At 40.4% G+C, this 16,141-nt stretch overlaps 1 protein-coding gene and 1 long non-coding RNA gene across 8 annotated transcripts in view; both read right to left on the bottom strand.

The window, feature by feature from the left end:
• Positions 1-16,141, bottom strand: part of CAMKMT (calmodulin-lysine N-methyltransferase) — a 405,436-nt gene that overhangs the window by 84,719 nt on the left and 304,576 nt on the right. The window lies entirely within an intron of this gene.
• On the bottom strand, positions 2,645-5,280 carry LOC125755952 (uncharacterized). Its single transcript, XR_007413606.1, has 3 exons — positions 3,455-5,280; positions 2,867-3,046; positions 2,645-2,682 (listed from the first exon to the last, which is right to left on the bottom strand). It is a non-coding gene; the product is annotated as an uncharacterized LOC125755952 (long non-coding RNA).

Genomic DNA, 16,141 nt, shown 5'->3' with positions numbered 1-16,141 from the left:
TGAGAAGTAAGGCTCTCAAATCTGAGACGCAGATGGGGAGGCCAGCCCACCCTTAGCTAAGCTCTTGAGTCTTCTAGGAGAAGAAATGCGTCAGCAGGTATTACTAAAATGAAAAGCAGCTCATGTGGACTGGGTAGGTAAACTTCCTGGACTGTTTTCTGTGTTTACACTCTCCTTAAACATTTGTGCTTTGTCATTTATGTTTCAAACCAGAGTGGAAATACAAAAGAAGGCTACAGAATACTCCATAAATATTTTGGGGGCACCTACTATGATTCAGGCCCTGTGGATCAGCAGAGAATGAGACAGCATTTAAGAAGCTCACTGGAGCTTCTGCCTAGAGAGGGAGATATTAAATAAACAATTACACAAATAATGTGCCTAGTTGTAATTGTAATAAAGGCCATGTAGGAAAACTAGAGGATACTCCTGAGAACATACTGTAGAGGACCTGACTTGGCTGGAAGGGAGGTTGGAGGAGTCTGTTAGGGAACACTCCCCTTAGAAATGGCACGTAAGCTGAGATCCAGAGGATGAAGAGCCAAGGAGAGGAGGAAGGTGGCGATGGGTGGAGGGAATGGTCCATCCTAGGGGAGCTCCGTGAGATAAAGCTTTGAAGAAGAGAACAGTTCGATAGGCTAGGAATAGAAATAGGGTCAGTGGAGCTTCAGAATACAGGAGAAATAAAGACAGCAGTGCCAGGGGTGGCTGGGAGCCAGATTCCACAGGCTCAAAGCCATGTTAAGGTTTTCAAATTGCACCTTAATATAAGTGATACATTTTAAGCAGAAGAGTGGTGTGATCAGACTCAAATTTTAGAAGGTAACTCTGACTACTCTAAAGAAAATAGGTTTGAAGAGGGGCAAGAGAGGCAGGGAGAAAACTAGGTCAGTGGCTACTATCATGACCTAGGTGAGTGCTGATGGTGACTTGGGTGATGGTTAGCTTAGATGAAGAAAAGTGAAAAGGTATGAGCTATACTTAGAAAGCACACTGACAAGACTTACTGGTTAATTAGATGAAGGGGTTGGTAAGAGAGAGAGGAAGGTGTCAAATATGACTTAGGTTTGTGTCATAAATAAGTAGGTGGATGACGTATACAGCAAGTGCATATAGGGTTCCCCTTCAATTTTATATGAACTGAGGAGGCTGGATTCATGGTACAAAAACACCAGCTAGTGGTTTGGAATCTGATTCTGGCTCTGCCACTAATAATCTAGGTGACATTGGAAGTAATTTGGCCTGAGGATACTGAGCTTCAGGATCCTCATCTGCGAGACATGAGGTTTGGGCTAGATTATGTCCAGGGGGTCTTCAAGCTATACACAGTTATAATAAAAAAAAAAAAAAACATATCTCATGCTCTGGACTTAGAGTCCAGCTTGAACACTGGCTGTAATGATTGTGTGACCTTGGGCAAGCTACTTAAACTTTCTAAGCCTCATTCATTGCTTCATTCACTTAGAATTATTGGCAGTCAGGCCTATTCTAGGAGCTGGGACAGAAGCAGGGATGAAAACAGAGCCCTTGCCCAAACAACTGCAATAGGGGCAACAAACAATAAAGAAGTTCCAGACAATGAAGAAAATAAAACATTAGGGGAGCCTGGGTGGCATGGTCGGTTGAGCATTTGACTCTTGGTTTTGGCTCAAGTCATGATCTTAGGGTCATGAAATTGAGTCCTGAGTAGGATTCCAGAGTCTACTTAAGATTCTTTCCCCTCCCTGCTTCTCCCCTCACTTGTGCTCTCTCTCTCTCTCTAAAATAAATAAACAAAATCTAAAAAACAAAAAAAACAAACAAACAAACAAAAAAAACAAAAGCAAAGAAAATGATAACGAAATAGACAATAACTATAGGGTGGGGGGTTGCTTCTTCAGCCAGCACTATTGTGCAATGCCTTCGTTTTCTCTCATTTGTTAAGTGCAAGCAGTAAAAGTACCCACTGCCAGTGTGGCTGTGAGGACTAAATGAGGTAATGCACATTAGGTGCTTAGAACAGTGCCTGGCATGTAGTAAATTTTTAAAATGTTTTTATAATGTTAGCTAAGGTTGCTGCTATTTGTCACTGTTATCATTTTGACATGTTTCTGTCCAGGAAATTGTATCAACCTTGATTCGATTTTTATAATACTTTCAGGGAGACTATGATTCCTAATTGATCACATGCAAAATCAAACCCAAACTGAACTTTGGGAAAGTTTACCACAGCAATGGCAATTGTGAAAACCGACTGTAATAAAAAAATTCCATACAGATGGACAACGCTTGCTCTATACTTGTGCCCCTGCTCTGACCCATTAACAGACTTGTTCTGAACAGTAAGTTATTAGGTGCAAGCCTCCGTATGTTTGTGCAGCCAAATCACTGAGAACATGGGCACATCTGGGTGAAAGACAATGTCCGCGACGCCCTACACAGCCAGCAGGTGGAAGCCTGCCCCCTGATGTACTCACGTTTACTGAATGCTGACTGCTGGCCAGGTGCTATGACCTAGAAGAGGAAATCCAGTCGTGGGGAGATTAAGAAACCTTCCCCCATATCAGACAGATATTTTGTCATGGAGTTGGAATTTGACTCCAATCTGAACTTGTATCTTACACTGCCATCCCCTAGGTTGCAAAAACAAGGTCCAAATCAATTACCTCACCATTTTGTTTCTTCTGTTCCTGGAGAAGCCAACTGAACCAAAAGGAGGACATAGTGAGCATGTGGAAGGAAGAGAAGCAAAGAGGACACAGAAAATTAGCCAAGCATCTCACCAACAAATTCTTCTAAAACTACAAGATGGGACCGTTGCTGGGTGTGACTTCACTTTTAAAAAGGCATTAAAATTAAAAACTTAAATTTTACTCCAGATACCTACTTGAGGGAAGGTAAAGCTGAAAGCAGTCCATCTGGACTCTGTGATGGGGATGAGGAGATAGTCTTTGGAGAGCCTGCCCCAGCCTTCTGTCTGATGGTTGCTTTTAGAGCAGATGCTAGGAAAGCAACTAGGGGACAGATGAGAAATGAAGACAGGACAAGAGAGATGATGCAGCACTGCCTAAAGAAAGACATACACAGAACGCACCGTAACCACAGCCCCAGCCAGCTCGCACGCCTCCTATAGCAAAGACAATTTGGAAGACAGCTCTGGGACTTCTGAGCTCTAGGAGTTGAGCAAATCACTTAAGCTCCCCTTACATCATGCCCTTCTCTGGAAGTAAGTGTACTATCTATCTTGTAAGTATAGACAGGAGGATCGAATGAATTAGAAGAGTACCAAGTAAGTGCTCAGTCAGTGTTAGTAACACTAATAGTGTTACTATTAGTAACAATGCTAGTTGGACACTCACTGCTCAGCAAACACTGGGCTGTTTGCTTTACACAGACGATCTCTTTTAAGCCCGAAAACAGCCCTGTAAGGGATGGACTATCATTTTGGCCAGTGAAGGGGCACAAGGAGGCTTACCAAAGCACACAGAGCACAGCCCAGGATTCGAGCCCAATTGCTCAACCACTAGGGCCCAGTTTCGTTTCTTTTCTTTTCTTTTCTTTCTTTCTTTCTTCTTTCTTTCGATTTTATTTATCTATTTGAGAGAATGAGAGCAAGAGCATGAGCAGGGGGGAAGGGCAGAGAGAAAGGGAGCCCGATGTGGGGCTCGATCCCAGGTCCCTGGGGATTGCAACCCAAGGTGAAGGTAGATGCTTAACCAACCAGGCCACCCAGGCACCCTGCCAGTGCCCAGTTTCTTAATCATTATCCTATATTGCTCCAACTCTGGTAGCTGGTACTGAAATCCAGAGAACTAGTTTCTAGGTCTCATGGCCGTCAATAACTAATTTTAGGACTTTGGACAAATCATATTTGGGCTCTGGCTTCAAGAATAAAATGGAAGGAAAAAAAAAGAATAAAATGGAAGGGTCAAATTGATTTCTGAGGTTTCTTCCAACTCTTAAATCCAATGGCTATAGATCATTATATCTGTGCATTTCCAAATTCTATAAAGCTATAGAACTGTCAGTGAGTGGGCTCTCTAGCCTGCAACATTTTAAAGAAATTAGATTATCTTAAATATTTTATTTGTACTATAATATCAAATCTAAATAATATAACAATATCAAATCTAAACCCTTACCAGGAAATATTTTAGATAGGATTCAGAATGGTTTCAGAAGTCAAGCTTTCCTAACATGCCTATTTTAAGTGAATTAGCACTGCCTTTGTTAATTCAATCTCACAGCTTCAGAGAAGAGACTGGTCTACATCTGTGTATTCTAGTGGCAATAGAATTTTTATTTAGTTAATTCAGCATATTAATAACAACCTCCTCAAGTACAGTTTTTCTCTCTGATATTGAACATGGTTCTCAGATATATGCTGCATTTTTTCCACTCATATTTCCTCCTTGTCAAGGTAACAAACTACGTTTTGGGTAGCAGAAATTTTCCTGAAGTCTGAAAGCACAGATAGAATACCATCTCTCAGTGTGACCCCTCTGGGCCTAAGCCAGAAAATGCTCCATCCTCCTTGGTCAGAGAGGATGTCAGAAAGTAAGAGCAGACATTTCTAGCAAAGGTGGACCCAGAGAGCTGCTACCAAAAGAAGAAACATGGCCTGGGTTCCACCAGAAACACACCACATTTTCCTCAGAGTTAAAAAAAAAAAGAAGGGCAGCCCGGGTGGCTCAGCGGTTTAGCACCGCCTTCAGCCCGGGGCGTGATCCTGGAGACCTAGGATCGAGTCCCGCATCAGGCTCCCTGCGTGGAGCCTGCTTCTCCCTCTGCCTTTCTCTCTCTCTCTCTCTCTCTCTCTCTCTCTCTCTCTCTCTCTCCTCTCTGTGTATTCTCATGAAGAAATAAATAAAATTTTTAAAAGAAGAAGAAAGAAAAAAGAAAGAAGAGGCAGATTTTCATTGCCAATTTTACTCCAAGTAACAGTCTCCTCTGAGACCTTGCTGTGCTCAGTGTCTTCAAAGTGGGGTGATCAGGCTATCATTTTGAGGAGATCACCCTTTTTCCTTTTAAAATAGGACCGTGTTGTGTCTTGAAATCACATGAAAGCAGCAATGCGTCAAATAAAGTGGGACAAAGAAGAAAATATTAGAAATAATTATTACTATTCCTTATCTGAGGCAAGGAGTCACTTCACTATCACACACACACTTGCTACATGGCCCACCGAAGAAAAGTAAGGAGAGTGAGATTTCCCCTTCATCACTTATGATATGTGAACTTGAGTTCTTTTCTTTTTTTCAAGATTTTATTTTTAAGTAAGCTCTATACCCAACACGGGGCTTGAACTCACAACCGCAAGATCAAGAGTCACATGTTCTACTGACTGAGCTAGCCAGGTGCCCCGTGAACTTGATTTCTAAACCAGCTTCCTTCCTGCCTTGGAGTCTAGCTTTATCTCACTTCTAGGTAAATTCTAGCACTGAATTCCAAACAAATGGAAAGCCTTGTGTTCCATGTGGAATGCATGCTCTGCACTTACGAGAGCCTCCCTGGAGAGAAAACGATATTCAGGAGGTACATGTTACAAGTGCCAAAGCAGAGAACATTTATTAAATGGCCATGGTATTAATCTTCTTAGGTAGAACTTATTTATTTAGCGGTGTTTTTTGGAAGGTGTGTGCCCCAGTGTTTCAAAACTGCCTTCACTCCAAGTTCCTCCTCTTAGGCCTGTGATGGGATGGGAGAAGAAGGCCCGCCTCCCTCTTCTTACAGCAGGAATCACCATTAGTAGGTTCCAAAAGGAAAAACACCATTTGGCAAATTGACTCAGTAAGTATGGCAACATCTCAGTGTGCTGAGGTTGTTGAGGTTTGGTCTCATCCCACTTTAAACAAACCCCTCTCTGCCATTCTATCTGAAAGTAAATGTGTGATACTCAGATGTCTTTAAAAAAAAAAAAGATGTGAGTTGGCAGAGAATCTCAGCTGTGCAAAATGGCCTGGGTCTGTCCTTCCGGGCTCCCTGCTCATCCTTATTCATTAATACAAAGGAAACATGACGGTCTGCTCTCCAGAAATTTCTGCTGCTGTCCAAACTTGGGCAGCTCACTACAACTAATGTGGAAATAGAGTGCGAAGCACGTCCTGGCTGTAAACACAGCAGTATTGCTCTGTCAGGGCCATCTACAAATGGCTCCAACCAACTTGTATGATTGTCTTTAACACCTTTTTGCATTTTTTAAAGAAATGAATTTGATTTCATTTTCCTTCCCCAGTTTTCAAATAGTCATTAAAAATTAAACAACACTGGGAAAGGCTTTTGTGATTATAGCCTTCATTCTCCTGCAACAAACTGGATCTATAAATTTACGTACCATTGTAGATGTAAATTACAAAATTTATATTCAACTATATTAAAACATCTATTCCAAAAATGATTACCAGTTGTGAAAAGCAGACAGGCTTATCACTTGCTGTCAGTTGTTCATGTCTAGTTAAGCAATAATGTGCTAAAACTGCTCTTTTGTTTTGTGTAAGAATTTTGGCAATAGAAGAAATGAACGCTCAGTTAATAAAAACTCAGGCTGCTTTTTGCTTTGATGGAGGAAGCAGCTGCCTGTTTTCATTTGCTGCAGAGCAGCAAAACCCATCAATATAATAAGCAGCTTAGATGCATCCATCCACAGCATCTGTAAGGATATAGGGCTATTCGCTCAAAACCAATCCCTGGTTTAATTTTAACAAAGATGTGTCTGACATATTTGAAAATGCATTATAATAGGTTTTGAAACATGAACAATTTCTCTTTCTTTTAAATACTTTTTATGGATTTGAAAGGTTAGTATACATAGTGGAATGATAGCAATGATAAAAACCAGTCCAAACTGTGAGGCCATCTTAAAACAAGGGCAGGAAAGAGAGCAAATCAAGAGGCGGTTATTTGGTCGCCTTCAAAATAGGAATAATTCATTTGATTTCATTCATTTATTCGTTCAAACAAATATTTACTGAATCCTTACTGTGTACTGGATTGGGTGAGATACTGAGGCCACCTTTCTTACTCTCAAGGAGTTCACTCTTCAGGGGAAAAGATGGGTACAAAAAAAATAAGTGAAATAATGCAGTAAGCACAGTGATACAGAGATTGCACTTCTCTGTTACCTCTTTGTTTTAAAAAAAAATTCCAATGGGCAGAGAACACAGAGAAACTAACATAAAAATTAAAAATCAAATACCATCTCCTCTATTACACAGTCACACACTTCATTAGACATACCTTTAAGAAAATTGAATTATGTTTAAACACATGTCAAACTGTTTACTGGTGTAGCCAAGAATTACTACACTTTGGAGAAAAGTTTTACAATATTAAGTTTTGTTTGGACAGCCTCTAGTAATACAGTAACCACTAGACACTTTTACATGATCACGAACATACCACAAGGCAAGCCTAATAGAAAACACAAACTTGCAAATAACTTATAATGAGATGCAGTATGCTTTGGCTAGTGAACATGCTAAGAGATTTTTCATTTCATTTCATTTCATTTTACTTTAGTGCTGGGGGCATTCCAAAAAGTCAGATAATTCTAAATCCTCCTCTTCCTCTGATTCAATATCAGATAAAAGAACATTTCAGCATGATCGGCTAGGGTATACATAAATGTAGGGTTAGCCATCAGCTTCTCAGCATATCAAATTTAAATGAGAACTCATTTGTAGAAACACTGAGGAAATCTCCCATACATGAGGGCGAAGAGCTTTCTTATTCAAACATGTTCACTGTAAAACACACATACTTAGGTTTTAAAAATAAATGTTTAATTTTGGAATAATGTTTGATTTATAGAAAAGCAAAAAGTTGTCACCATCTAACATTTATCAAAACTAAGAAACTGGCACTGGTATGTTCCCATTAAACCACGCTCACGGGTTCATTTTTAATGAGAGGGTTCCTATTCAAGAGGAGAGTGGATGCAGGTGTCTGTAAGAAAGTAAAAAATTAAACCTCAATGACAATACTAGCATCTATCATATATCTTTTCCTTCCCTTAATTTTCTTCCTTCTTAAGTTGTTCTAAGGAAATTCATATCAGATTTAAGAATTAAAAGAGGACAGAAAATGCATGTAACTTGTGGTTTAAAAAAAAAAAAATCTGACCCCAGTGAGGGAACTGTGTAGCCCAGGAAAGCCTTGGTTCCCCATTCCATTATTGAATGAGCAGAATATTATTACTAAGTCATTATTCACATAGAAATTCTGATTGCCCCTATTCAATTAATACTTTCATATCACAGTGTGACATGGACCTTATAACCAATCTTGTGGCAGCATGAGTTAAGAACCACAAAGAAGTCAGAGGTCATTATTTTTCACCCATTCAGAGTGTTTGTAAAGCATTCACTATGCACCCTCTTGTCCCTGTGCATGCTTTCTTCCCTCGTCTGCTCCACTGCTTAATGGCTGGGCACAATGCTTCTAGAAACCTGCAAAGATTCATGGGCTACATACTGGTTAATGGTCGTCTCTCCAAGAGTAAGTTGGAAAGAGACGCCTTTGGGGAGATACTCTCCAGCTCCAATGGGTGGTTGCCATAGGCTGCGAGAAAACAAACGTCTGTTGTTAAAGCCAGCCAGTCTATGGCATTTTGTTGTGGTGGCGTACACTGACAAAGCCAGTGGTCAGTGCTTGGTGCCCTCTCTAGCCCCAGTGCATTCTAAGCTGAAAGAATTGCCTCCCTAAAATGTACACAGGACCCGTAGAAAGGACAGAGCACAGCCATGGCCCCAGTGAAGCCCTCTACTTTACCTTGTCCTTTCTTCCCTCCCCTGATTCCTTTAATGTCCTTTCCATCCATCTTGTCTCTCCTAATTTTTACTTCAAACTTTACTAAAGTTTTTAGCTTTTGTTTTCCATTTAAAAGAACTCGTGATAGAAGACCCAGCATTAATCACACTCTGATAAAGAAATTCTGCTGATATCGCCTTCAAGGTTTTATAAAATCACTTTGCTTTGTTATCTTTGAACATACACTCCTTGAGGGCAGGGAGCTCACTGGTTGTCTTACTTCTCTGGCATGTTTGCACGATGTAGGTGAAGGCATGCTGAATTCATGCATGACCATAGCCAAATGCTCTAAACCTGAAAATCACAACAACAAAAAAAGTGAATTCCTCTTCTTTTGCAAAATCTAATGCCGAGCTTTATATGATGTGTCTACTCAGGACCTGATTCTAGCTGTAAATGCAATCACAGGTCAGTTCTTGTGAGGATAAGTTTCTAATTGCACTCAATCCACTTTCACTAGCTTTCTTATCTATATCCACAATCTGCAGAGCTGGCAGGACAATTATCACCAGAAGACAGGATAGATGCTCTAGGGAGTACGGCTGTCGTGGGCCTGAAAGGTACATGCTTATGAGGTTCCAGGCCGGCAACAAAGAATCCACATTCAATAGGCCATCTCTCTCTAAATCAATCCCTTTGCCTCATTCAGCAGAGCACGTGTCATGAGTGCTCATATCTGGGGTTTATCTGTGGATATCTACAAACAGGCAGGTCTCTAATCATAGTAGCCTGGAATGAGTCCCAGAATGGGCCCTTTAAGTGACTTGAGATAGAGAAAATGGTTCTCTTTTCTTTTCCTTCTTTTCCTTTTTTTTTTTTTTTTTTAAATTTTGGACCCCCTTTTTTTTTTGGCTTTGATAAAATTTGTAACTTTAACCTATATAGCAAAGTGTATTCTCTAAGAATTACAACTCTTTGAGAAGGGCCTTCAAAATACACTATTTAAACCGAACTACTGCTCTGATCTTGACAACACAATTATCTTTCTGTTGAGAAAAATACAAAATTCTAGAGTTGTTATAGTGTTGCTGGCCGTTTCACACCAGGACACATGAGTGTTTTTAAGTCGAGACCAAAAAGCACGGGCTGAGTTGCTGGGAGTGGAAAAGTCATCTATGGACTCATGCTGGACTTCTCAGGTTAGAAAGCAGATTTCTTTCTCTCTCCAGCAGCCAAGAGTTCATGTTATCGTGAACTCCATCATTCCTTCTTGTTGGCCCCATCTACAACAAATGATTGAAAAAAGGACGTCAAACCCAGACCATTGTATTTAGGCTGACGTATACTTTTCATTTGTTTATGTTGTTCCATAGCAACATAAACAAGAAAGGCCCAGAGAATGAAGGGGCTTGCTTAGCCTTAGCTAGTTAGTGGCTGAGCTTCAGTTAGGACCTCAGTTCCCTAATATCTTGCCTCAGTTCTCTTTTCAGAGTAAGAGACTTGAGCAATAGCGTAGGAAATACATCATCAGTCAAATTTGCATTTTGTGGAAGGGCTTTACCTTCCAGGTGGAAATCAGTGTGTGAAGAAATGAATCAACTCATTCCAATTTCAACATACTTACAGACTCTTAAGAAGCAAATCTAAGTCTTTTTGGTTTCTATTTCTCAATGAACAGCTTTCTAGAAATACTCACTGTCCACAAACCAGGGCCCAACATCACAGGCTAGAGGAAGGGGCTAGAGATACATTTAGCTGCAGCCCCCCTAATATTGGAAACTCTGAATTGAGGCCAGGAAGCAATGAACAATCTTTAGATATGGTGACCCCTTTCTCCAGAATTAAAATGATTATGTACCTTGTTTTATAAAATTGGGCTTCTGTTTGTTTTCAGGAAATTTATTATCTCCACGGTCATTATTCTCGCTTACTCAAATGTCTCCATGTAATTTGTCTTGCAATTAAGAGTTTGCAGCAGATTCCAGCTATTCTTTTGATTACCAGCATTCCAATCATAATAAAAGAGTAATTTTATTTTATTTTGTTGTGTCTCGGGAGGCGAAATCATGTAATATATACAATTTTCACACACAGCACTGTGTTGAGAAATGTAATTTTCTGTGTATTCTCTTCTAAGAATATTTTTAACGTTTCTGGATTGTCTCTGCACTCAGGAACGGGATTGAAATCTCCACTTTGGTATTTATCTGAGGCTGTGATAGCTCAGTCGTCTGCCGCCAAATGCCAAGATAGGGGGAATCTCATCATCCAGAGACCAGCTGCATGATGGGCAGTTAATAGATATATCAAACCTTAGGATATATGCTAAGCTGAAGAGATGATTGGTTGGTTGATACACTGATTGATTAGCATAGGGAGAATGGGTTTCTTCTTGACAACCTAAGATTATGCTTCAACTAAGCTCAAATTGCTTACACCTCTTCTATTGGGTTTAAAATTACAGTCCTGTCATCTGAAATCTCTCTTCAATGAAATTTTTACCATATATAAAAATTAAAGGGGAAAAGAAAGTAGGAGCACTGGATAAGAGTAAATGGAGTAGATACATTTCATGCTACTGTTGTTGATTCCACTCAGAAAAGTTGATATGTAAATCCCCTCGAAAAAATGTTACACATTTCATAAACGATTATTTGAATATTATACAATAATTCAGGGGGAAAAGTTCAGTATGCTCACATTAGCAAATGCTGTGTCTTCAAATACATTAAAGTTAGATCTCCTCTCTGTAAATATGTGAATTAAAACAAAGCCTCCTACTGATCAGGTTTACTTTCAAGGGCATGTAGACTCTACGCTCAGACTTTTAATATTTTTAACTGCTGGCATGCCTTCCAGGGGGCAGGGGGAGAAAGGGCAGACTTACCAGCCTGCGGATCAGCTTTGTTTCTGAGGCAGCTTAACACAAGTAGTAACTTCTTTAATTAGCACTAATGATCCTAAAGATAGTCACATGAACATCTTGAGAGATTTGAATATAGTGCCCATTTCCCACGCATGTGGCATCAGGTATGCTTTGAAACGAAACAAAACCACTTGAAGGAAGGAAACATGACCTTGTTCTACCAAACTCTAAAATGATGTGTAAGCAGGGTTGAATGAAAATCATCAAGATGTTTTGCACAAAAGGCCTGCATTTGGAGCACGATAAACGTCTGATAGTCTTAGTTAACAATAAACTCATTAAACATAAGCTCGGTTTATGATGTCCTGAGTAAAGATTCAATCTCATTGTACTCCGAATTATCAGAGACCCGCTGACGCAAGGGCCTGGCTCTCTCCCTTTCCTCCCCTTCCCTTCCCCCTCCAAAAAAAAAAAAAAAAAAAAAAAAAACAAGCTGGTAAGCTTTAATTCAGCACTTTGAAGAATACCCCCTCCTCTGCCTGAGCAAATAAGGATTTGGTTGCCGAATCGCACTGGATAAGTGGTTCATTGAGAATGTTAAAATCTGCATTAATAAATAGGACCGGGCTTCTCGGATTTTCCCCCTTCCTATCAGCTATGAGCGGTAGGGGATCAGCTGCGATTGAAATCCCCAGCTGAACAACCCACATACAACTCAGTGAGCAGACTTAAAACAAGGCCATTTATTGGTGACTGTTATGCAAACAAAGCGTCCAAGTCTTAGAAACAGATGTCAACTGAAGCATATGCTTACTGTAAACTGGAGTTTGATTCTCTTTATAAAAATAGACATAAATGGGCCTTCAGAAAGTAGACTGCCTCTTGTTGTCTACCACTGCCTAACTTGATTCAGCCTAAAGCTTTTAAAGAGATGAATAGACTGATATGTGAGGGCAAAAGAATAAAACTTAAAAAAAAATTAAATTGGAAATAAATGATAACATGCTGGAGCAGTTCCCAGAAGCAATTTTACAGATTTTTCTCTAAAAACACAAGACAGGAAGTTAAAAGCCTAGTGCAGGTCACTCATGGCAGGTGGAGTTATCATTTCCTACCACTTAGGGTGGAAGAGAAACTGCACGTTTGGGTGGCAAGTTTAGTTAGCGCGGACTTTTTACCCTCCTCTCCCTTTCTTTTTCTCTCCCTTACCTCTTCTCACATCTTGATGTCTTTTAAATGTCACTTATTTTACATGAGGCAGTTGGTGGAGACATGAGTCAACAGCAATCAGAACCATTATCCCCTGCAGCGAGTCCTGTTCTTAATGCATTGTGACACCTTTGCTGGCCAGCCACCGATTTACCTTTCTGCTTCTTAGGGAATTAAGTGGCATCATGCGAAAATGGTTGTGATATGAACAGCATGGGCATAACTGGTATTAAATTTACCTCTCAGCCTAAGTGAATTTTCCTCACATGTGACTAATCAAAATGAAAGCTTATGGACCTAGGCTGAGCTGGCCGGCACTTCCCCACCCCTGGGACCGGGGCTATTTTGTTTTATCTCTTTGTACAAGCTGGCAGAAGTTTAAAGTGAAGGGGATAATCCAGTGCTGGTGTCTTTATGAAATAACATCCTTACATGAAGAGGCTTTTAACTGTCTGTCGCCGTCCTCTCAAAAAAAGAGTGTGACAATCTCATTTTGCTGAGCACCCTCCCATGAAAAGGGAAAATAATAGCCGTGGCCGCCATGGCTAGTACTGACCTTACATGATCCATTATCCACTAAACACTTTAAAAGTCAGTTTTACATACACTGCGGGGGGAAATGAGAGAACTACCACAATCATTTTCACTTTAGTGAATTTGCCATCCATCTGAAGTCAGTCATTTGATATCCCAACATATCCAGCCAGTGTCACAGTAGAACGCAGAAGAAAGCGCAGTTGATTAACGGATGCCAGGCACAGACGCAGTGGCACCCTACTATTCAAGACACGCTAGGAGGAATGGCAGCGGTGGAATGGCTTTGCATGAACTTTCCTCAAACTTAAACATAAGAAAAAGAACAATCAAAAACTAAGTCCTTCAAATTTTCAGAAGTGCTTGACATTCCTACAAAAATGTTTTACTAACCACTTAGCAGAGATCAGTAGGTGCCAAAGGAAGTGCAGGCAGAGCAATTATCTTCCTGCACAGTCAGCCTGATGCTTATTCACAGACAAGAGTGGCTTGCATTCCGCCATGAACCAACTGTGCATGTTGCTGATAATAGAGCAGAGGTATTGCTAAATTGGTACTGAAATAGCACACCTCGTTTACTTCCAGCAACTTATTTGTGGAAGGCAATGAAGGCTGGAATATTTTCTCATCACCACAAGAATACTCACCTCATTGTTAACATTAAAATTAGTTTTCTGACATGGCACATGCTATGCATTTACTTTTCCTTAAATAGGAACTTCCCCGCCTAGAGTAAAACACTAATGGCATTTCTTGCCCCTTGTGGATAATGCATTGCTTCATTAATAAACCATCTGGAAGCCTGACTGGTAATCAGAGTCTTGGCCACTTTACAGTTCTTCACTCTGAAGTTCATAGACTGTTTCCCTTCATTTTGGTGATGCATTTATTCTTGAGCCCTCTGCTCTGAGGCAGGCACACAGAGTGGAAAGAAAAGTGTGTGTGTGTGGGGGGGGCGGGAATGGCTGAAAGTGTGGCAGCTGTCCATTATCAAATACAGTAATTGCCAAATCTTCAGCCACATTTATAAAATTTTATTTTACTATGTTAGGGTGCTGGGACAGGGACAAAAGAAAATAGCCAGATAATTTTTTTTTTTTTTTTTTTTTTTTAAGAAAGGAAGGGCGTGGGGCAGATGGAGAGGGAGAGAACCTTAAGCAGGCTTGGCGCTGGGCTCACATGGCTCAATTTCACAACCCTAAGATCTTGACCTGAGGCAAAATCGGAAGTCTGAATGTGTAACCAACTGAGCCACCTAGGTGCCCCAAAAACTTGAGTTTGAATTTTCTGAGTTTATACTTTCATTCTGAACTCTATGACCCAACTCTAATAACCAGCCTAGGGAAATCACAATGGCTTATTCAAAAGAGTTTGAGGAGTCTGAGCCATACAGGAATGGAAGGAAGATTCAGTTAAGGTTCTGGTGGAACCAAACCAACTTAAAACCCAGTCTGCCACTGATTTCCTGGAGATTTTCAACTTGGTGTGGAGACCAGAGAACCAAAATTCTCAAGCAGAATGAGAGAAAAACAGGATTCATGGCAAGATAGTCATGGGAAAATAGAAGTGAGTAGTGGAGCCTGCCATTTTCATAAAATTTAAACATAGATTTCTAGAGACTGCCATCCTTAGGGTTCATAAGAGAAAGGCTGAGAAAAGATGGGAAGGGAGGCTACCAGAAGAAAAAGAAAAGACAATATGTGAGCATTCACACTTAGTCCTACTCATGAGAAAAAAATTAAACACGGAACATCAGAAGGTAGCTTGTGAGCTGCTATTATTCACTGAATACTATGTCTGCTTTGGTTGAGTAAAACCTGCTGTGTGAAAGAAAAATAAAGACACCCAAGCAATTGGTTTTTAGAATTTGATTATATACTTCAGGAATGAGGCAGGAGTAATGAATCTAACCCAAGTGTTTGGATAGATTGACCATCTTGGACATGTCTGAACTATTAGCTGGAAACTAGAGTGTTGTACCAAGGGTGGTCATGCTGTTCACTGATGAGCTACCAACTTTGTAGGCTCTGCAGCAATCTCAGACACACTGAGTTAGGTTTAGAGAACTAAATAGATGACTATACCTGGATGTCTAATACAAGGTCTAATACATTCTCACTACCTACTTGCTTACCATTCCAAAACAGTAAAGGAAAGGATCAATCTGAAGTCTAATTTTCCAATGCCTAGTTATTAAAATCTTTCTCCAAACCACTCAAGGATTGCTTGGAGGTTCTGTGGTTGTTGTTAACCTGTTTTCTGAGATCCAACAATCCAGCTAGGTAAAGAACACAGTTCAGGATCCATACATGGAATTCCTATTTTCAGTGCAGCTGGATGTGGCCCGGCTACTCTGGACAGCTCCCTGGAGAGCGGATTGCTGATGTGGAAGTTGGGATTTAATTTGCCTCTGTACCCTTATTCCACAAGCTGAAGATAATCTCCTACCCAGGTGTTCCTTATGCTGAAAATGCGGAAGTTTGTCTGTTTTCTTGCCAAACTGTGTTTTGGTGTGTGTGTGTGTGTGTGTGTATGTGTGTGTGTGTGTAGGGTTGGGGGTTGATATTTGCTGACTCCACTTATCCTAGTTAAAAGGCCTGGCACACACAAAATAAAATTATGAATAAGCTCATGCTGCCCCTCCATCATTCTCTCCAACTGAGGCATTAGATTCCCTCCAATCATAGAAATCTCACTTCACTGACTTCGTAGCAATCTTTTAAAAAATGAGGCTAGGCTCGATAAATCTTGCAGGTTGCAATTGTTTTGGAGAAGACAGTTTTGATGAGGCAGTCTACGAGATGG

The sequence above is a fragment of the Canis lupus genome, chromosome 10 (assembly GCF_003254725.2).
Source record: "Canis lupus dingo isolate Sandy chromosome 10, ASM325472v2, whole genome shotgun sequence".
In the NCBI taxonomy this organism is placed as follows: Eukaryota; Metazoa; Chordata; class Mammalia; order Carnivora; family Canidae; genus Canis; species Canis lupus.
Note: the sequence above shows the minus strand (reverse complement) of the source record. Positions and strands in the feature narration are given on the sequence as shown.